We start from the raw sequence: 24715 nt of genomic DNA on the forward strand, positions 1-24715 counted from the left end.
CTATGCCTAAAATGGATCCACTCTGAGACAGAATTTCCCTAGATTTTTTGGGTTTTTTTTTAAGGTGCGCAGCAGTGGAGATATGAAATCAGGAATCAGGGAAGATTTTACCCTGTGGATGTGACCAAAAGAAAGCATATGTCCTTACTTTGTCTACAGCTCTTGTAAACAGGTTTCAAGAGGGTCCCTGGAATAATAACCAGGATGTACAGTGGACTGCAATGAGTCTTGTAAATAGCAGATTCTGAGGAAATTTCTTTCTGTTTTTCCATGGGCTCCAAAATTAATTGCAGCCTCTTATTTTCTTTGCTCAAGTGACATCACTCATCCCTCAGAAACAATGTTGGTCTATATTTATTCCTCAGCTACTAGGAATTCACATCATGGCTGTCATTTTTTACTAATTATGCCAGTTTTCAACAAAGAAATCTGGCCTTTTGTTTCTTTCTCCTGTGAAAGTAAATAAATTTGTAAATAAATTCGTAAATAAATTCATAAATAGAACTTGGAAAATGTTGTGCAAAGATGGGCTTGAAGTTAACAGAAAATGGAGTTCTTGAAAATCAGGTCTATAACATAACAGTTTATCAAAATCTATTTCTTGAGCTAGAGTCAATTTAATGAGCATGCATTTCAACAGTCATTTTATGTTGGAAAAAGTTTCCAGTAATTAAGGATAACTGGCAATGGAAATGAAATGAACAGATGATAATGGTTCTGCAGAAGACTTAAGCAGCTTGCTCTTTCAGCATATATTGGATAAGACAACAGACGCAAAGGTTTCTAAGAGGAAATCCAAACTGGTCAACTGTGCCTTGATTGTTATTCACCTAAATTATTATACTCTGTCTCTGCCTACATTTTTCAAGTTGTTGCTTATTCCTTTTTATAGTGGTGCAGGGAAAGAGCAGGAAGGCTTCATAACATCAGAGTATAAAGCATTTTTTATCATGGCTGTGCATACTAGCTTCACTGTCATTAAAGTCTTTTCATTATATAACCTTCCATTTTAATTAATTTAAATCTTGGCTTTTAAAAGTTTGTTGTAGAATGAAAACAGAATTTCAAAAGGACTGCAATCACAGTGTTTACAGTATTTGTTTTGAAGCTAAGATAGTCACTTACCCTTAAATTTCTCTCTTGATGCAGCCTATAAAAAAATAATGCATTTCAATCTCAGAAATTACATCTGGACATGGTTGTCCAGATTCCATTCTGCTGTCAATCAAAATTTCTCTAAAGAAATCCCAGAGTTATACTTGTGTACAGCAAAAGTACTGAATGACCTGATCTTTTTAAACACCATAGTTGGACCAACCTAAATATCGAAGAAGTGTCTGCCTAATTTGAGTGGAAATTTCTAAATAGTAATCCAGGAATATTGCTTTGTTCTTGAGTAGGAAAGCTTTGAATTACTTATGCAGATCATTAAAAAAGTGACAAGAAAATTTTGCAATTGCAAAGCATCATGTGTCTGAGTATTCTACCTATAATGCCAAAAAATTAATTTAGAAATTCTAGAGAGAGTTTTTAATTTTTTAATTGAAAGTCTTCTTTTATTTGCATCAATTTGTAAAGCCAGGAATTTTAGTAAACTTGAGACCCCTGCACAAAACTTATAAAAGGAAAACATGTTTTCTATTCTTAATTATGTCATAGTCTTAAAGTCCATCCTCATGAGATACAAAAGAAATACCAAATGAACAATGAAACTCAATTTCTGAAATGGATAAATCTTCCCAAGCACAGCAGTGATTCCATATCTAGTTTAAAGTACTTGTTAGATCTAAAGTTAGACATAGAACTAAATTGCTTTCACTTGGTCAGTTGTAGGCACATTAATGAAACCGAATTTTCATATTTTAGAGAAGACAATAACAAATATTTGGGTGATTTCCTGTTTTAAATATAACAGCTATCTTAGTTTGCTTGAAGGAATTGCTTTTGAAATAAACCATTGAGTTGAGTAAAGGTGAAGTTATGAAAAGTGAGGTATAGATACCGTAATTTTGGTCTCATTAATTAATTTTACCTTTTGATAAACTCACTACCTATATGGTAAACTGTAATGTTATACACAACAGATTTTATCATTGGTGAAACTGAACATTAATAAGTAGTAAAAAGTATAGAAGTTCTGTTTTCGGTTTCAAGGGAATGCATATACATAGTCAAAAACCATGCGTCAAATGATTCAATGTGGCTATATCAGAACATTCTGTTTAATAGATATCTATGTACACAAGCAATAAGTATTAGATATATGACTGCACATAAAGTCTTATGTGTACACAAATATCTGGGTTTAGTTGGTAATTTCAGGTAAAATATTGTAGTTTTCTCAGGAGCTATTTTATGTATGAGTTCCAAATGAATTCACTGTATGTGCAACTTTTCTTAAAGACACAATTTGTGGCTTGAACGGAAAAGAAAAAAAGACAAAAAAAGTAAAAGGACCAATGGGACCAATACTTTGTGCACTGTAGCTTTGAAGAACTCTCTGAGCTAGGTTTCCCTCAGAATGTAATTTTTTTCAGTGTCAATAAACACAGGCAAGCATTAATTCTTCAGCTGGGCATTGCAAAGCCCTTCACAAGGTACAGGTGGTACAGTTTGTGTCCATTTGTAATGGCAGATCAGAACTTCCACATTTCTTTTACTGTCACAGTAGGCACATGAAGAGTAGAAACAAAGCTCTAAGTATATACAGCAGAAAGAATGTGGGATAATATTTTGTTAAGTTGGTAATGCTATATTCCATGAAATATGAATGCTATATGCTGTATGGGGATGAATGATTTTACTGTTCAGTATTCTACAGTCAGGTTTTATCACAGATTTTTATTTTTTTATAATACATGTAGTTTGCTACAATTTTATATGATAATTCAGCTTGGAAGGGACACCAGTATCTCTACTCCTGCTTCAAAGCAAGATCAGTTATAGCATTAAGTGAAGCGATTCTGGGGTTGAAACCACTTTGCCCAATACAAAAAACTCCAAGGATAGAGACTCCACAGCCTCCCTGGGCTTCCTGTGACTCTACATGACTGTTCATTGGTGAAAAAGTTTCTCCTGATACCAAATCTGAAACTCTCTTCTTACAATTTAGGAGTTTTTCCATTTGTCTTCCAGCAATGTAGCTCTGTGAAGAGACTGGCTCCTTCTCCTCGTAGATAGGCTGCTGTAAGGGTGCATTTAAAGCCACCTTTCTGGACAAGCCCCAGTTCTTCAGTTTCTCCTCTCATAATTAATGCTTCACACCCTATCCATCTTGGAGGCATTCCACTGATTTCTCTGCATGGTAATTAAGTATTCTGTGAATTGCTTATGTTTAGTAATAGAAAGAAAAAAAATTGATTGATGTACATGTAAAACTCCCATGCATCGCCTTTGGGGGAAAATCCACCCAAATGAAGTTTTAAAAAGGCTTATACCGAGGATATAAAATGTGATATTTACAGATATGTTAGTTCTTTTCTGTATTCCAAGAAAAATAGAACCAACCAATACTGGCTTCAGAAGTGGCATGACATGAATATTCACTTATTCTGCCTTTTTGTCTTGCTAGAGCTATGCCAGTTTGTTTACTTGAATAGACATACCATGGTGAGTTTCTTTTGATCAATGGATCTATTTGATTTAGCAAATCCCATTATATGATAATCAGATTATGTCAGACAGAAGGTCATAGAAAAAAAAGACTTTCATCCTTGTTTTCTGTTTTCTCCTAAAAGTATTATGACAAAGTACTGGCTAAGAAGACAATAAAGTTGGGTTTTGGTGGTGAGGTTTTTTTTGTGTTTTGTTTTGTTTATTTGTTTGGGTTTTTTGGTGGCTTTTTTGGGTTTTGCTATTTTGTTTTGTTTTTCACTGTATCTGACAATCTATTTAGGAGAGATAAAATATACCTGACCTATCTACCCAATCTCTTTAATTTCATTGGCTTTATGATTTTGGCTGTTGCTTTTTCTACCAGGCCTTCATGCTAATATAATTTTTTGAATGCTAGTAAGAGTCTTATGTTAGCTTATGCCACAAATAATTTGCTTCTGAGTCTTACTTCTCAAAATTCAGTCTTCTCACAGGACTAATTTTTTCTCTTTGAAAGATTGTCCCTATTGTACTAAACTTCTGACTGGGCTTGCTTGATGAGGGCATTTCCAATCTTTTTTACTGGACACTCAGTATACCCATGACAATAACATATTTTCTACTTTATGGTAATCTCTAAATAGGAAAAAGTATATTTAATGGTATGACATAAATAATATTTCAATCTCTAATGCCAATTTTCCATTCTGTTCAGTCTTTAGCCATACCAATATAAGCTATATTTTATCTATCTGCCACCTAATTTATTTATCTCACTACTTCATAATTAACACATTAAGAATGTACTTTTATTTCAGGACAGATGACTTTGTACCTTGAATATACTTGAATAAATAATTACAGAAGTTTGACCCTAACATTCAGAAGAAGGCTCAGATATCAGAGGAAGTGATGGTTTTCTTGTATTTAAAGAGTTCAAGTAATCAATGAACACAGAAATGCACTCCCAACACAAAGTCCTTTAACATAAGAGTAACCTTACCTGTCTTTCTGCATTGTCTGTAAGGCAACCTGAGTAAAAGAAAACTGGCACAGGACTTAAGATCCTTTTTCTCCTTAAAATCAGTGAAAATAATTTCATCATATTCAGTGCAAGCAGTGAAAAGAAAACTTTCTGCATACCCAAGTGGTATTCTATGGAGGCCTTGAGAATTACCGGAGGAGTTCCAAACTACTCGAAACGCTTTAGGCAAACATTGTAGTTCTGACTGCAGAGGAGCTCTATTTTTCTTTCAGATTTCAAAGACAAGTGCTTTCTGAAATCAGAGACGCCACTCTGCTTACAGATTATTGATAGAATTAAATGGCAAAATGGAAATTGCTCCTTATCGCTTTAGAAAATAATCCCATAAAAATCCAAATTTGAAGGGGATGCTCACATGGAAAGACTTATTTAAATAAGTAAAATTAACTGGAGCTGATCCATATTTTAGAATGAAAGGATTGACATGAATAAGGAAAAGGTGTGTTTCTGCTAATTATTCTCATTTATAAATGAACAGCTCAATTCATCCCAAAAGATTATGACTGAATTCTCATTTACATTAAGTCCTCTTTAAAACTCTTCACAAGTGGACTTTGAAATGCGCATAAATGTAATTGATGCCAGAAAACTTAAGAGTGGCCTTGTAGCAGCCCTTAATTTGGAATATTTAAAAACTTAACTTGGAAGTTAAAACTTAACTTAACTTAAAAAATACCAGAATATCTTCATATTTGAAGTGCATTTTTATAAGAGTATAGTTCAAAGATTTATTTTTTTTAAAACCTAAATGTCAAGTGATTAGTTTGTAATATCCACTAATCTCTGGTAATTTCTCTCAATGTTTATAAGGATTTTTACTATGCTGCATAAAACCTAATGTTCCTTATGTACATTTACAACATTCAATGCAATTGCTCTGAAAGAGTTGCTATGACTAATTATAAACAAACAACTCCCTTGGCTCTTTGATAGAATGACTCTAAATTTAGAAAGTAATATTTTGAATTTCAAATATTAGAACAAGTTTGTAACATGCATAAGGATGCTTATGAAATTCTTATAGCCTTGTAGTGTCTCTCCATCAGATAGTAATTCACTGAAGTATTCACTTAGCACCAGTTTAAGAGCAGGACTGAGATGCTGTGAAAAAAATTATTCCAAATTCAGCACCAAACTGGATGGGACAGTCATGAAACAAATATTTGTTCCCATGACTGGACAAACATGATGAAACCCAAACTCTCAGGACAAACATGATGAACTCTTTCTTTGGACTCTGGATCTCCTCAGTGCAGCCTTAAGTGCGGCAGCTTTACAGATGCTGTGCATTAACACCCTGACACTTTGCCCTGAGGAACATGATAAATGGCTGGATACGTGGTACTCCTCTCATGGAAAGGACACTGCTGTCTTTCTTCCTATATGTGTAATACCACAATGGTTAGAACATGTGCCCAAGAAAATAGAAATGTGTTAATTTTGTCACCTCAAGAGACCTTCCCATTCCAATGAAAGAACTCTGACCAGCAAGTTACACACTAGATCACGTATGAGTCCTATTTGGATTTGGACTTGAATTTGGATGCTGTCCAGATATGAATGCAGGAACCACAGGACAAGAGTAAGAAGGAAAAATCCTGCCCTAGAAGAGGAAGAAGATGGACTATGCAGACTCATGAACTGTGTCTGCATTAGTAGTCTGGCCTATGCTAAGTTTATTGGAAGAAATTTCATGATTAGAACTTCCAAGAAAAAAAAAATTCTTCTTAGAGTAATTTTGTACCCCTCATCCAATCTAAATTTTACTTTGTAGTGTCCATATCCTTTTGGAACTTGTCCTTAGTCTTTGCACTTTTCAGTGAGTGTACAACTAGTTTAAATTATTTAAAACACTTTTTGAAAAGACCAAGGGCATACAAGAGTGTTTATTCTTTTTCACAAGAGTGTAAATATTTGAGATTACTGAACACTAGAAGATGGAGAGTAACTCTATTGACATATCAAAAGATGTTTGATCAAAATGAAAAATTTTAGAACTTTAGCTGATATATGAAGTCTAGACCAGTAGATACTGCCATAAACTCAGATATTAGGTACCCATCCAATTTCCGATAATATTAGAAGCTGATCAAACATGCCCCATATTCCCCTTGGCTGCCATACAAAGAAGCATGATCTGATCACTGCATTTTGAGACCATATCTCTTCATATAGGAAAGCATAAGATGGCATTATATATATATCTCAAAATGGTCACATGGTGGGATCACTTCTGACAGGTACTCTTGTAAACATCCGTGATATTACATGATTCAGTGAGAAGTGAACTTTGTTAAAGTAGTATTAATTAAATTTCACATGAAAGCGAATGCACTATTTTCATTCACTACTGCATGCTTTAAGATTTTAGCAATTAAATCCCTTTTCCAGAAAGCAAGAATCTTTATTATTACCAATCAACATGTACTTCATAGGTACCCAGTTTGTGTCCCAATGCATCATAGTAATAAAAATATTTCAATTAAATTTTTAAGAGTTGTAAATAAGTATAGCTCCCTAGATAAAAAGAAATGCATAGATTTTGCTCTGTTCATCAGACTTTAGACCCTTTCTTTTTCATTTACTGTCACTCAAACACAGAACTGGGAATTCAATTTTTCTACCACAGAACCTATGGTTCACTTTGACAACCTGCACCAGATGATGACAGAAAAACCTGTAACTCAGATTTTGAGATTGTGAGTTTAAGCAACTGTTAGGACTCTAGACTTTTAAGACTTGAGAGTATAGTAAATTGATGGCCAGGTTTCCCTGGGGGACCATGAAGAGGAGCAGAGTGGAACAGTAATTTTTAGCACTCAGGAACAAAGTATCCTGTTCTACAAAAAAGATAAGGCATTTTGGTAAGAGGCTAAGCAAAAAATTCCTCAAGAACTAAATTTCAAAGACAGCATCCATTGTAATTGTAATCATTGTCATTGTAATCAAGGACAGGCAATGAAATAGAAGTGCAAGAAAATTCCTTAGATGTTTGGGTGTGAACATGAAAAAGCCAAGGCTGAGATGAGCTGAACCAAGGTGTTTTAATTTGTGTCTGGTGATAAAACAAAAGGCAACAGTTACAAGTTAGGGTTTGGGATCTGCAAACTGGCGTTAGGAAAACTTCCTCATTATAAAACTAGGGCAGTAGAGAAACAGATTGCCCATAGAGGTCTTTTCAAGAGTCAGCTAAACAACGAAATAATTGACACAATCTAATATTGAATATAGTCCTAATCTAAGCAGGAGTGTGCCTAGATGACAGTTAAATGTCCTTCCAGCAAATATTTGTATGATTCTGAATATGTGTGTGCATAGACACTTATTTGAAGACTTTCAGAATCAAAATTAGTCACAGTAGCATGAGCAGAACGAGATGGTGTACAATATCTTTTTGCCCTTTGCTATGTGCAAGGTCATCTACCTTTTCACTGATTACTCTCGCTTACATTCTTTCACTGTTTCTTTTTTTTGTCATGTCTAGTTCATCTACTTGCTCTTACCTTTCACACTTTTTGAAGCTGTGAGTATCCCTACCTATTTGTTCTCTGACTCTAATGAGTTGCTCTTTGACATTTCCACTCCATCAGTGATAGTAGCCTAAACTATTCACTTGACAGTTTCTGCCACTGCAGTATTTGCACTTTTACAAATAGACCGCACTCCTTGAATTAGTGCATAAAGCCATTAACCTCTCGTCTTTCAATTGCCATCTTGAGACCCACAGGATTTGGAAATGGCCAGCTGATAATGGCAAGAAAAGAGGTCAGTGGGGACTGCTGATACCTATTTTTAGTGTTTACAATGACATTGAATGATCAGGTTAAAAAATACCATCATAGATAACTTTTGTTAAAATTATTATAATCTTATGGATCCTGTCCTCACCTTCTGTCTCACTACAGATTTGCAGTAGATTTCTTATCTTTCAAGCTCTGCATTCCATGGGCACACTTTTAATGGTCTTCATGGAATAGCAGAGAATATCCTGAGATGAAAAGGACCCAGAAGGATCATCCAAGTACGATTCCTGACACACTACTTCACAAAAAAGCTTCAAATCCTTTTAAATCTCAGCTGATAAGTAGAATAAGCCTCAGTGTCACTATTAGTGTTTTAAAAGTTTGGGTTTAAAGAGTGTTTAAATTAAGAAATTAAGAATCATTCCAGTAACTGTGGACATAATTTAAAAGTAATTATTATGGTTCAACAAATAAGTTGAAATGTCTAGATGCTTTTTATGGAGAGCAATCCATTGTTATTCAGAAGAAAAAAAAAAAGCCCTTTTTGGTTACAATGTATTCTGAAGGACCCACAGGTTTCTATATACATAAAAGGGAAGGAAGATAAAACACACTATAAAGCAGATTGAATAGTAATATAAAGTCCAAATCTGCATAACTACAGTAAGCCTGGATAAAATATTCACAACATATAGGACTAGTTTTTTGTGGGAGAGTTCATTACCACTCTTAGATGAGAGGAAGAGAAGAAAGTACCTGCACATTTGTCAGTAAGGATGTAAGTTGGATAGTGGCTTGGCTAGCTGCTCTGAAAAGCAGGAGTTCAAGGGAACAATACCTCAGCAGATCAGAGAAAGAGTTGTGGCTTGGAGGTCACAGACCTTTCTGGATTTCTCTTTGCTCTAGTGGAGGTGTTAATAATTTCATTCTTCCACGTAAATCAGGCTGTTTCTCTTAGACCAGATGTTCAGCTACACACAGTGTTTTTGCCTCCTGAACTCCTGCTACCTGCTGATGTGCCTGCATAAAGAAAAGTTGTGTGCAAAGTCTTTTTTGCCTCCTCTGAGGAAAGCCATGTTTCTTTTGAATAAAAGAGTTTATTTCCCATAAAATATCTATAGTCCATGCTATGAAATTTGAGACTCCCCTGGCTTAATACAGTGATTGTTCATGAAAAACTCATACTGGTAATGTTGAGAAACCCTTTGGTTTTAGTCCTTGCTAAAGTTCTAAAGATTATGGGAACATAGAGAAAAATTTAGGCAAAATATATTTTTACCTACATACAGCCTAGTCTGGTCATTTGCTAAAAAGTGCCATTAATATGTGGCTTTGTGATGTTTATAGTGGCAGAAGAGAAATTTCTCGAAGTTCACTATTATAAATACATATCATTTCATGTAATTGGTTTTCCTCCTCAAACTCACTACACATTTTGAAAACATTATATAGAACCCATAGCTCTTAGAGAAAAAATCCCAACAACAACATAACCAACCAACCAACTAAAAAAACAAAACAAAGTAAAACAAAACAAACAACAAAAATTAAAAAAAAACCCTTCCAAAAAACCCTCAAGAGTATAATTTACAGAGTAAAAACTAATTAAGACAATAAACTTCCAAAGCCATGAAAGATTATCTTTTGATCATTCTAAAATTATGGAAAGAATCTACTAGCTACAGTTTCAATCACCTAATGTCCTCAAGACCCATATTAACATGCTGAATGTTATTAGGACAGATGTCTGTAGCTGTATAAATTCTCTGTGATGAAAAAGTATCTGAAAAAGCAGGAAATTAGTCCTGAAATATTGTGAAATCCTGCACTGTTAATATACCCTGAGGAGGATGTTACAGCTGAGGTTTAGATCTACTTATATAAAACTCCTTATCTTGAAGCTAATGAAGAGATACTGACAGTTTTGCTGCAGTGTGAAGTGTTCTAATGACTACAGATTAGTAATTTTCTAAAGCAGCATTCCCCAGTGGCTCCCCACCCCAAAAATCATAACGCAAAACAAGCAATAGAATGTCTTTAATAATAGAATAAAAAAAAAAAACAAACAAAAAACAAACAAACAAAAAAAACCAAAAAAACAAACAAAAAAAAAACCAACAAGGAAAAACCAAAACAAACCCCCCAGCCCCTCACATCTTTATGTCAGGAAAGCTGGAAGCATTTACAGTTACATTCTCCACAATAACAAAAACCCAGAAATGACAGTGGATCTAGTGAAGCAGTCAGTTAATTGTTACGGTGAGGGTTTTAATTTTCTTTTCTATGTAAATCACAATTGAGGAAAGCATCTGCCATCTCTGATATTTCCTGTACAGTAAATTTAAATGGATTAATCACCCTCCTTTTTCTGAAGTTTCTGAGTAATGACAGGCACTTGCCAGTGGTCTGTGGAGTCTCTGGCTCATTGGTTTTTAGCTGTCTTGGGGGAATTGGTGAGGCTATGGAAAGATTTAAAGAGAAATTTAAAAATAAATTACACTCAAACGTTTTTTCCCCCACCCATTTCTACACTCTATCATCAGAAACTGATAAAAATATTTTCTAGGACACCAAGTGGGTTTGCTAGCAGACTATCAGGACAGAATTGTACTTGATCTCAGCCAAATCAGGATTCTAATGTTCATTTTGCACAGGAACATTTTTACCAGTCCAACAGAATTCCTTAATGCAGTGGTTGGTATAAAATGCCACAGTCGATAGCCATTTTTTCAAACAACTTGTGTGATTTGTGTATTCTACCCACTCCCATTCTTGAATCCATGGAAATTTCGCAGAGTTCATGTGAACCACTCATGGTCAACTGTCTTGAATTGTCACAGAGTGCCTTTCACTTTATTTAAAATTCCTTTAAATCCCCTTAAAAAATATAGACTAGGGTATTCAAAAAGATGGAACGGGGTTGGTAAGCCAGCTTTCAGAGTCTACCCAGTGCTCATTTTACAGATAAACATTGTCTGTAGTTGCCATGTGGTCTTGCACAACTTTAACTGTGAGAGACCATACAAAAAAAATATGCCTTTTAAGGAACATGATGCACTGCTTAGGGGAAACTCCTGATCCAGAAAGAAAATAAGAAACTGGGAACTAGAAAACATGGTATGATTTACTTGTAAGAAAATATTTGCTTATCTTTGTGACCCATGTATTCCTACATTTCATTTATTTTCTTTTTTAAAATTGTTTTCTGCATTTCACAGCCTTAAAATTAAGTTCAGATATAATTTGTAATTGTCCATTTATTATTTTATTTTGAAAAAGCAAAACAAACCAAATGAATAAACAAACAAACACACAAACAAAAAAAAACCCCACATGTAAAACCTGTTCTGTCTAGAGTAATTTTCTAGTATTTCCATGTGGTTCTTAAAGTGAATTTTTTTCTGTGCCTGAGCTAAAATTATTCATAGTGAAGGTCTATAAACCATTAAAAAACAAATGCTGCCAAAACTCATCAACTTTGCAGAACTCAAATGATGAGTGGATAAATAGTTTTTTTTTGATGAGGTTAGTTTTATGTTGAATTAGTTATTTCTATGAGAGAGAAAAAATCTGTAATTTGAGGTGTCAAATCTACGGCTGAAATATCGTCTACTTTCATTTTCTGAATCATTGATTTAAGTAGCCTGTGAACTAGCACGAGGTGAAAGTATATAGCTGCTTTGGCTATACAAATTAATTTATTTTAAAGGTATTAATGCCTATGTAGATATGATAAATAAGATCTTTTACTTTGGGATCTCAAGGTACATCATGTATATTTGCTAATTAACAACCACAATAAATATACAAGTTAAATAAAGAGCATGAAGCAATTTTTTTCATGCACAAAGCTATACCAGATAGGAAAACAATAGCTATTTCTTAATATAAAACATTTTTTTTAATTAGGAGGAAAAACACTTGTTAATGAATTTAAAATGGACACGAGCACCTGTACGAAGTTCTTAGACACATTGCCACAAAGAGCGTAATAACAACAGATTCAGATTCCTATCAATGTCCCAAGCAAAAATATTCTTGTTTTGCAGGAACATCATTTTGTCCACATCATGCTGTCTTAGCCATGTTCAAATGCATCAGGGATTCTTCCCAGGAAAGACAGCCAACTGCTGCATTTTGCTATCCCAGTGACAACAAAGATATGCAGCTTCTCATTCAGGTTGGAAGTACAGTTATAAATATATATATATATGGCTGTTTGAACACAGGGTTTATAATGCACAATATGGATTGAAGAGTATAAATTATTTTGATTTTTCTGCTGGGTTTGTCAGTACATGAATAAAACAAAGAGCAACTGTCTCCATGCCAGCAGTGTATTATTTAATCCAGAAAACCTGAAGACCGAACAATGAGACTATGGTGGTGTTTATAAACTATAACAAAACCTTCTTCTTTTATTTCCTCAGAAATCCTTTTCAAAAAAAAAGTTGTAAAAATTGTAAAAATCTTTACTGTCAGTGTTACATTTGGTCTAACCAACCCTTTCCTTTCAGTGGTGGACAAGCAATGTCATTTTCTTTTCAGAAAGTATTTTTAGGTGGGATATAAATGAGAAGATATACTGGAATCAAAGAAATGTTTTCGAATGTAATCAATGCAGTAATTGAATTTGGGCTATCCTTTACATCAGCTTCTAGTATGATTGTTTGTCTATCTTCCAGCTTGTGTGTCTTTCTGGACAGGTGTATGACTTTTACCTATGTAAACCATCAATAAGACAAAAAATACTTGCTCGTAATATGAGTCTGAATTATCTGTATTCAGGCAGACACAGAATTTCATCCTGGTTTTGTCAGCCACACCCCAGTAGTTCATGACTGCCACACCACATACCAGTGAACCTGCCATGTGAGTAGGGATAGGCCTGAGCTCTCAGCAGCCCATTCCACCTCTTTCCCCCACCAGGTCTGTGCAAGAAAAAGGATCTCTCCAGACCTGAGTTACAGTGAGCATCAACATACAAACAGCTGCTCATCTTTCAAGGGAATAGCTGGTGGTGGTAAAGGAGACCTTGAGCCAGGTGTCCTGGGTTGTGCTCTCTCTTATACATAATATAAATATGTTTATTCTGCTGTATATATTATCTGTGATAATGCTATGTTAGAAATAACTAAGTATATGGAAGTTATTTGTGAATTTTTCACCAAGAAAGCTGGAGAGAGAAGCTGAAAGTATATAGCCATATAGCCCAGTCTGATTTTACTGGGACAGAGAGAGCAATGGAGAACAATATAAGTCCGCTGACATAGGATAAGGATTTGGGAAAGTTACAAGTAACTTTATAAGACAATTTAACCTAAATTTTATCTTATGAAGTGGATTACAAAATAATAAAAGACAGGAAAATGCAAAAGGTGTAAGGATGAAAACTTCAGGAATTGAAAAGAGAGGAAACCAAGGCTAAAAAATCTATGACTAATCTCCTGATTGTGTATTTCCTTTCGCAGCACAGCTGTAGAAATATAAAAGCTTTAAGGCTTCATATCAAGCTAGGTTTCATTTTGCTCCTGTTTTTCAGGCTATGAGGAGAGGAGGCTGCTATCCAGGCTTGGCTGAGACCCTCAGCACTGTTTGGCTGACAGGGTAATAGAATCTGTGGGGTAATAGGACACATCACAGCTCCAACTCACCCACTGTCCTGAAGGGCTAACAGATGGTGCCCACTGTTTCTGCCTGTCTTTGGTGGTCACTAGATGAAGTACCTAGCATCTTTCATGTCTCTCTTTGCTTCTCCTCTTTGTCTCAGAAAGAAGGATCCTGAAGGGGAGCTCCTGAGCAAAAGGTATGTATTGCTTTTGCAAAGAGCATGGTACTTCTTGCTCTATTTCTAAGATTCTCATGCATATATTATGTTCAGGAACCATCTAACCTTTACTCTCTGGGCTTTTTGGTGTTTGAATGTCTTTCATTCTCTTGTTCTGCATTTAACACAATGTTATCTCTGATTCTGATGCTCTCAATCCTTCTGTTGTAGAAATAAATAATTGTGCCTGGCTCTCAGCAGCCACGGGATGGAGGGTCGCCGGCTCGCTGTCCCACTGGTGGCCGGAGGGCAGACACGCAAGTGGCCGCCCCTGAGTCTCTGCCGAGACTGTTGCGGGTGGCAGTGATTGCTGCAGCATGGGTAGCACAGCAGAGGCACAGAGCATAAGGAAACCGAGGCAAAGGAATAAGGGAGGGACACTTGTCTGAATCTCTAAAGATTTAATCTCGAAGTGGGGCAGAGCAAGTGACAAATCTGAACCTGAACAGACTACTTTTATAGGGTAGACAGAACACGGGGAGGACACAACCTTTGACCAAGAGGAAGGCATTAGGGGAGGGGTGCAGGGTAAGGGCTCCCCAATAGAAGCCAACACGGGGAGGGAGCAAACCTTACAATCCAGTTCTGCTTTGAGGAAGGGATGAAAGACAAGGAACACTCCAGAACCAAAGAAGTGTGCTATCTTTGACAGACAGGGGTGAGACAAGGGAACAAGGGAGGTATACAGGTGGATTGACATGTGGATTGACATACATTTTGGCGGGGAAAAATGTGGCAAACAACTCAGGACTGAACCATTAGTGAAGCCAAAGGGGATACATAGACTGAACCACTACAAACTTATAACAAGGAATATTAAAACATACTACAAAAGAAGAAACTGTAAAATAACAGACTACCACAAATAATAATAATTACAACAATTTGTCTCCAAGCAACTACTCTTTTAAGGGTAAATTATGTGTTCATTTCAAAGAGTTTCTTGCCATATAAATACTGCACCTGTTTTTATCTAAGAGCAGGATCACAAATGGTGTGAATCAAGGAGCAGAGCAGAAACTCAGGAAATTAACAAAATGTGTTGATTGCTTTATGAAGAAGTTGCAAGCTTATGAATCCTTAACACTGTGCAAATAATGACTACCAGTGAAAACACACCCTCCTCAGGACATCAGCAAATCCATGAATTTCAATAAAGTTACAACTAAACCAATTAACAAGAGAACACAAAATCAATTATTGTGAAACAAGCTAGAACAAAACAATGACAAATGCTAGTTTTAAAGCAAGAACTGAAAAAAAACCCAACATATTAGCATTTCAAACATAAGTATTAACAAGCTACACATATTAAAACATATTAGAATGATAGATCTTATACAAAGATTTATACATGCATAAAAAGAACCACATCTTAAAATACAGCATTTAAAACAAAACTCACGAACAATTCTACCCTTATACATTTGAAGATGACTTCTCTTTGATCTTCTTAGGTACTAAAAAAGACCTCAAATTTGTGACCCAAATCAAAGAAATACTAATTAGACAAAGAAAAAAAATGGTTCTTTATCTTTCAAGTCTTTTTATTTTAGCTTTACATAGCAGCAGCAGCCTAACATTCAAACAGAGAAAGCCAGTCATGAGAACATATTATGTGCTGCAGAGATCATAACTCTTCCTTAAAGGATAGCACACAGAAGCTTGCTGGCTTTTTAATTTTTATACTGAGGGGTCTTAGAGCAATGTCCCATGTACACAGCCTCTGTACATCTGACTATACGATGTAGCTAGCTCAAAATAAATACGGTCTTGCTCTTGAGAATGATATCAGAGGACTCTTTGTTTATGATCATTGCTCATGGTGAAACTTCTAAAACTGCACGGAAAGAAGCCTCAGATTCCTGCTGTTTAGGAAATTAATGGGGAGAGGCATAGACTCATGGCTTTGTAACAGATTGTTCCTGTTGATTACATTTCTAAGGCTAGATGGCAGCATTGTCAACTCCCATGATTTTTATCATAAATTTCCTAATATTTGGTATTATCATTGAAATATCAGCTATCAGAATACCAAGTCTCCCTGAAAACCTCAGTGTTTCTTTAAAACTATGTTTTCAATTGTCTGATGGTCAGAAACATGGCTAGAGCTCAAAAAAGAGGGATGATGAAACTGCAGGGAGGAAGTGGAGGCTAAGGATCATTTTATGCAGCTGACTACTGATAACATAATTTAAATCACTAAATAAATCACCTGCAACATTGAAAAAAAAAAAAAAAAAAAAAAAAAAGCTGAAAAGAGCTGAATCCTTCAGCTCTCCTGTCTGAAAGAAGAGGCAAAGCCCAGTGTAGAAAAACATTTCCCTCTTTTGTTCTCAGGATTAATGGCTATTTTTGGGCTGTCAGCTAAAGACAGTCATCTTATACTTCCAAAGAGCTTTATCAACTTATCTGTTCTTATCCTTTTTCCACTTTGCCCTATTGTCATTTTATATAAGGTACTCAAGTCAGAGATCATCTATTTTTATGTTGCTGCCAAATGCCAAATACAACTCCAATGTGAAATAAATAAATAATGACAGTATTAATAATGTCAAGTATTCATTAAAAACACTATCACAACAACCTTCCAGGAGTAAATTCTTTTATGCTTGTAATCAGTTATGAAATATTCATTTGTTGTTGATGCTGTGTACTGCAGTTAATTTGGCAGTAATTATGTGAAGAAAGTTACTAAAAATACACAGTGCTTAAATACTTATACTGGTACCAAGCTCACAATTGAATTATGAGATATCCTCTACTTAATATATTTTAACTTTCAGTTGAATATCTCATTTAGATTGCATTACTTGTATTTTTCAATTTCTTTAAATTAAAACCTTTCTAATACATTAGATTTCTTCACTTACTTCAAATACATGAAACTCATTACATGGTAAAGTAATTCATGGTATAATTTATTGATATAAACTCTAAGCAGGATTGTTCAGTCTTGCTTAAATTTAGTGTAGAAAAAAAAAACTGCCTGATCTTATGGTGAAATTTTAATTATTCTATATTTTCTTTAGATGTGTTTGGGAGTATTTTCAAACTCAGTGGACTTTTGCTACCTTTTCATATTTAACCTTCAATTGCAGATTGTGTGTTTCCTCTTTGGCACAGCAACTCTAGGATTTTTTTTTCAGTATTCAGCTTGTAGACACCTAAGAACATTTGCAAGCAAAGTGTGGATTCTAATATTCTAATTAAACTTATTAGGATTCTAATTAAACTTATTGTGCACTAATTTTCCTAAATTCCTGTCTCAGAGGGCCATAAGTTAACCATTCAAGCACTGATTTTTAGAAGTATTAATTACAATGACTTTTCTTTATGAAAAAATAAATAGAATTGGCTATTCTATGCAATTTGGTGCAAACACTTCCTACAACTGGTATTCTTACCAAGTATACAGTGTAAATTCTCTATATTGAATACGTAAAACCAAGGGATTTGAAAATTTCAAGGAATTTTGGTCCCTCTGTAGCCTGTGCAGGACACCGCAGCAGAGGAGATGGACGTGTGAAGGAGGCTTCCTGGTAGGACCTGTGGACCATGGAAAGAGGAGCCCAGTGCATCAGGTGTGTGGGCAGGACTTATGATCCTGTCGAGGGGATGCACTGTAGCACCCTCCCCTTCAAGGACTGAAGCCAGTGGAAGAGACACACTGTAGCAGGTTTTGAAGAAGTGTAGCCCAGTGGGAAGGACTCACATTGGAGAATTTAATGGAGAATTGTCTCCTCTGGGAAGAATCCCATGCTAGAGAAAGGGAAAGAAGGAGAAAGTAGCAACAGAAAAAACTACTTGATGAACTGTCTGTATTCCCAGCTCCCTGCACTACTGGGGGTGGAGAGAAAACCACGGATGAGGTTAACTTAAGGAAGGAGGAAGACATGGAAGGAAGTTGACATTAAGTTTTGGGGCTATTTCTCATTATCCCTGTTTTTAATTCAATTAATTTCCTCAGGCTGGGTCATTATGGTAAGTGATCTCTCCCTGTCCTTAACTCAATCAATGAGCCTTTTGCCGTCTTTTCTTCCCCCTGTCCAGCTGAGGAGGGAAGTAATGGAGTGGCTTGGTGGGCACCTGGCATCCACCCTGCACTTTTAATAATCCCAGTTCAACCACTATGCCTTTATAAAAATCTCCACCAAATCTCCACTGAGCTCTCAGCCTTACCTATATGACGTAAGTTTGTCTGGTTCTAGACGGGTGTTTGCTTAGTGGGTGTCATTCAGCATCAAAACTGAACAGGCTGCTCTTTGAGGATGAACAAAATGAATCAGAGATTTTATGCTGCCCAAAACAACAGGACAACCTGCAGGAGAGACAAATACTTCTCTTTCTTGGAGGTGGAATGTAACGAGGGCAGTGTTGTTAAATTAAGATAGTCCACTGCACTGCCTGTGATTTTGATCACTCTTGAGATATTGTACAATAGTAGGCTTATAAGAGATGGAAGGAAGAAAAGGGTATGGAGCTTGAATATCAGCAGTAAATGCCTAATAGCCAGAACATTAAAAGGTTTCGGCTTTTATTTTAAACATTAAACCAATGGACTAATTAAGCAGCACGTAGAGATTGCTCAAGGGTTTCAGTTTCACTGCATGTCTCACTTAGGCACCATAGGACAAAACAATTCAGCATATATTGCAGGGAGCAGCTTAGCATTGGAAGAAGAGAACAATTTTATTTTGAAACCTAACTCCTATGGATCCTTCATATGCTGATTTCTTTGTGCCAGTGGCAACTCGCCTGAGTAAAAAGGGTGTAAGAACCATGGGATTTGGTCTCATTTCCTCTGTAGCTGTCATTTTGCAATCTAGTGTGAGTCATCACAATCTCTCTTAATAACTATTGTACTTCATGTGCCCACAGGAAAGACACATTAAGACTTTTATTTTTAACTATATTCTTAGGTCACAGTAAGCCAGTGATTTAATTTCATGCTTCTTTCTCCCTCTCCCCTAATTTCTATTGAGCTCAATTCCTATTTTCTATCTATATTTTAAAATGCCACATTGCTTGTTTGAACCTGAAGTGACGTGTTTGGACAATGGAATCTGCCTGCCTTTCTTCCTCTAAATTTCATTAAAAGGAGGAAGAAAATAGATGCTGCAATTGATAAAAATCATATTCTTTTTGCCTGGAACACACAGAAGATTGCTACATTTTATATGATGTTGAATCATGACCTATAAATGGTCACAAATGAGGGAAAATAAACAAGTTATTGATCTTAGAAGACATAGAAATTTTGAGGGTGCTCTACTGCCTGAAAATAAATTTGATACCTGTTTATAGTTACACAGAGACCAAAACCCATTTACTATTTGTTTAAAAAACATGTGATATTTATAGTTTTGGCTATCAATTTCTATGGTCACAACACTGAGCTGATTAAAAAAAAATAGATAAGCTTAAACCATAGCTTTAGGTATGAAACACTGCCTGAAAAAGTTGCATCACTTTCTATGGGTATCTAGGTTATCAAATGAGAAAAATTTAACATACACATAAACAAAACTTTCTCCTAAAAAGTAAAAAAAAAAAACCTAACTTATTCAGTTGTTGCTAAAACACATTCTTATTTCTTCTTTTCTTTTCTGACAAATCTTTCCTACTTATATTGACTACTTGGGTGACATCTCTGAAAGACAAGTTTTTTGACTGTATTTTCACTTATGCTGAAGAGATTATACTGAACCTAATTTCGGAGCTTGTTATTGCTATGTTGGCACATCTGTTGGGGTGATTCCTTTAAGAGGAGATTTTCCTCTGTAAAAGGAAGGGTTTTTTCCTTTTAAGAAGATTCATAATTTTTCCCAAACAAACCATATCCCTCTAATAGTATTGAGACTGGAAGTGAATTAGAAATCTCTTGAAATTTTACTCAGTTGACAAGTCTTTTTCAAGATCAGAGAAAGGTTCACTTTAAATATCAATATAATTTATATTTTCAGAACACTTGTTGCAGAAATTCCATTTTCCTAATCACGTGTCTGCCTGTTTCTCTTCTAGTTGGATTCAAATCTCTGAATGCACATATTTCTGCAAAAGAAATTAGGCATATATGAAGAAAGAAAGAAATAGCCCAACTACTTTTACAAAATTGTGTCAGTATGACTTTGAACTTTCATCACATTTTCCAAAAGGCTAAGAAGATGCCCACATTTCAGTGATCTGCATAATATCACTTCTCACTTTAGCAGCTCCTAATAGTTCCTCTGCACACAGCAGCTCAAATTTCCTGATAGATTGACAACATGTTTTTGGCCATTATTGCAAGGGCTTGATTCACCCAAGAGCCTAATAAGCACTGAGGCTTTACAATGAAGAATGACACTACCAAGCAAGTGGAAGAAGAGCTGCAGGCAATTTTATTCACTCTTACATTACTCAAAAAACTCCAGGAGCCTAGAGCAGATCTAATTTGTGATTTCCAAACTATATGTAAATTTACTAAGCAAAAGAGAACAAACCACACAGGACATAGAAAGAATGATTGAACCAGGAAAAAAGTTGCCTAATATACTTCCAGGCTGTGGAGAGATAACAATAGGGAAGCAAGTTGGTTCTATTTTTTCTATAAACATGTCTCATGTCAGAAAGAAAGAGAACATTCAATGGAGTCCATGGGGTGTTTTGCGCCTCCATTAGACAAGTGATATCCATATGGTGTTGTATGGAAATTAAAAGCCCTGAAAGCATGCTTGCTTAATTTCTAAACCATGGCTTTACACTGAAATAAATGTTATTAGTTAAAAGAATGCTAAACATAGATGTTTTTGGGGTTCTTTTTCCCTATGGATTTAACTGCAAAAAATACTTCCTATACAAATGGGTTGTAGGGAATAATGTTTGCTTGTTTGTTTTTCTTCACTGGCAGTGTAAGTATAGAAAGAGGAACTTTTCCTTACTTGCAATAAGTTTTTTTTTATCATTAGTAAAAATTCTGCCTTGGGTCTTTCAAAATAATTCTAACAAACAGCGATGGCCAGAATAGGGAGCAGCTTGCTCTTATTTTGTGTGCTTTACTAGTTCCACATTGCAATAGAGAATATTAGAGATTGCTTCATTGTTCAAATTTAAATCTAACTCCTTCAAGCTGAACTGGGCCTAGAAAGAAAAGGCACATGTGTTGCACAGTTTAGCCCACATCTGACCTGGTTTCAAAACATAAAATTGGGTTTCTGATTGATTAGTACCTGATATGTAACCTATTTATGTGTTTAACCAAAAGGGAGGAAATATTATTAAACAGTGTGCTGTTATTAAACCTACAAAGTTTTTAAATCATACGGATGGACAAAGACCACTGGGGATCCTGAAACTGAGTAAGAGACTGTGGACCTAAATAGACATGTCTTTACATCTCAAGTAGGTCAGGTCTCACCCTTTCTTATTGGAATGAGCATTATTGAAATGAAGTGTGAGTGAGGTGAGTCCTTCCCTTAGGCAGGTGCAGCCTAAAGAAAGAATGCAGCTCTGTGCAGCACTGAGAATTTTTTGCAAAGTCCCTCAAGATACCTGAATTCATTTCATGCCATTAACCCTGCATCAGTATAAGGCTAGGGATTTCTGAAAGTTTTTGAGGAGTGTTAAGTGGGAGTCAAATATTAACAATAACTGGGCAGTGATATTTAGGGAGAACTTTTATCATCTCAAGATGGTACCTCATTTCTGAAGATCTTTATAGAGAGCAAGAAGAAACCTCTTCCCACCCACAAAGAGGAAAAACTAAATTCCATCGATGGAAACATGGAGTGTTCCTCATTGTTCTGATGCAATATGCAACTTTGTGTTCCAGCTGTCTCTCAGGGAGCTTTGTGTAATGCATTTAGCCTGTCCTTTTGAGGTTTCAGTGAAAATCTCAAAAGTGCCAGCATCCCTGGAAAGTGAAATCAAAGTGGTCTATATGTTATGGTGGAGGAAGAGTCAGAAAATATTTTCTGAGTTAATGAAATGACACTAAACTTGATTTTTGTTTTTGGTAATTGCTTTTTCTTCATAGTAATGTGAAGGTCATCTAGGCATGAGGGTTGTTAAAAGTTTACCACCTCTTTGATCAGCTTTAGAGCATGTTATTTTTATCATACTTATACTTAGAAAACATTTTATGTCTAAACCCTTGGTACTGAGAATTCAAAATTTTCCATTTTGGCAAGTATTTTGCAAATCTGATTTCTCTTCACCAAAGCTAATAAGGAAAATGGTGTTTCTCAATTTCAATTGCTTTTCTTTTCTTGAAAAATAACAATTTATGCAGAGCATTTTTATACAAAGCATTTTTTTTTGCAAAAAAGAAAGATGTTATGCCATTTAAAAGCTTTTGATAATACAGGTGAGAATAGAAGTAATGTTGAGTGTGAAAAAAATCACCAAACGCTCAAATTTTAAAAGTGAAAAATGGAAACTCATAATAATAATAATTTTAAAAGATAGGTTTTCTTAAAGTACACATGTTTTTTAATCTTTTATTTTTTTAATCCAGTGAAGCTTATTTAAGATTCATTTGACTTAAATAGGATGACAGATGTTTCATGCATGACAACTGCTTATTTTTTAAAAGATCTGATGGAAATATATTAGTAATATTTTAAGACGGACCTGTTCAAGCCAGGAAGGGAAACAACTGGTTCCCCACCTCCATCTTATTTCTCCAAATGTCATGATTCCATCTAGGGGACAGGTTAACATAAAGTATATGTTATGCTGAATCTTCCTCAATTCCCTCTGCTTAATTTATGTGGCATGGTCACTGACTTCTGAGTTTCTGTTTGTAGCCAAGGAAATCCCAGCAAAGTTGTAATAGTTCACATGGCTGAGAGCAAACCAGTGCACTGAAGCAAGAGTTGGGGTCCATGTCTTAAGGAACATCCACCATGTGCACCACCCTTCAGCTGGTGCTTTGAAATCCATTTGGAGTTACAAACACTCAGCCTGTGCCAGCTTAATGCAGCTTTGTGGACTAAAAGCGAGGAACTACATTATGCAGGAAACTGCAGTAGAAGAACAAAAGACATCTGGAAATGTGAAAGGCTTAGTGGCCACAAACCTATCTGTCTTTGCAGAAGGCTATTTTGAGGCCTTTCTAGGAATTGTGTTGCACTGAGGTATTTTATCAATATTTCTCATATGGAGGTAAATTTATAGGAACACCTTGTCTAGGCACAGTAGTCTGAGCCAATCCATTTTCCAAGTGAATGTGCATAGGGAGCCAAAGAGAGAAGAAATAAAAGTCTGATATTCCTCCCTGTTCTTTGCTAACATTCTTGTTCACAAAGCAGTGAAGCTTACCTCCAAATCAGTCCCCACTGAAATTGGTACACAAAACAGACACAGACATAGAGCATTTTGGAAATCTAGATTCTAAAAAAATCCTGGTTGAATGTTCAGGAGTGACAATGACTGCAACTTTGTTTACGACTTTTAGATAAAACTGGTCCTGAAATTTAAACATGTCATATTGCTGAATCTAGTGTTAAATGTGAACTTAATTTCTCAAATTTCTAGACATCATCAAACATGCACCTGTTATGCCCAGAAGCAAAGAGCTCAGCATAGAGGAATACTGCTGTGATTCACAGCTACCCCTATTTACTTTTGCTTTATTTGTTTAAAACACATTAAGGAAATTTAAATCAAGCTGTATGAAACTGGAAATAGAAACTTTAATCCTTCATCATAGGTTTCTGAAATGGACTCAAAGATAGAATACAGGTTTAAAGTGACAAAAAATTATAGCTTAATCTTTGAGTCATTCTGCCATGTGCAGTAAACCTGAGATTACCCTCTGCAGAACTGAAGTCTTGAGTTCTTTTCCAGGAGAAAGCATCTTGCTCCTCACTTGCTTCAAGATTAATAATATCATTCCAACAAGATTAGAGCCATTAGTCTTCCTGACCTGACCCAAATGGTACAAATGGGATTTTAAAGACGGTGTCTACTGAAAGATCCAGCAGAATGATGAGGTACACAGAATAACTACCACGAGGAATCAGCAGTGATAGACTGTCAGTGCTATAAAGAAGATACCCTATTAAGTTTAGCTATTATCTTAGAGGAAGATTATAGGCATAAATCCTGACCTTTAATTAAATAGACAGCACAAAGACAGAAAGATAAACAAACTTGTGCAAAAAGTAGCAACTTCTACTGACTTGGTAGATAGTCTGTGAAGTGGAAAAGGGACAGTGACCAATGGGAGATTTTACAGATTGCTTTTTCTCTCATTTGTTGATGAGGCAAAATGTGATGATGACCACTATTTGATAGAACAAAAGTTCTTCTCTATTGACTAAACAGCAATGTAAATCTGGATTTCCACAATTAGGAAATAAAAAATGGAGAGGAGAGGAGAGGAGAGGAGAGGAGAGGAGAGGAGAGGAGAGGAGAGGAGAGGAGAGGAGAGGAGAGGAGAGGAGAGGAGAGGAGAGGAGAGGAGAGGAGAGGAGAGGAGAGGAGAGGAGAGGAGAGGAGAGGAGAGGAGAGGAGAGGAGA

Source organism: Anomalospiza imberbis, chromosome 1 (assembly GCF_031753505.1).
Source record: "Anomalospiza imberbis isolate Cuckoo-Finch-1a 21T00152 chromosome 1, ASM3175350v1, whole genome shotgun sequence".
Taxonomy (NCBI): domain Eukaryota; kingdom Metazoa; phylum Chordata; class Aves; order Passeriformes; family Viduidae; genus Anomalospiza; species Anomalospiza imberbis.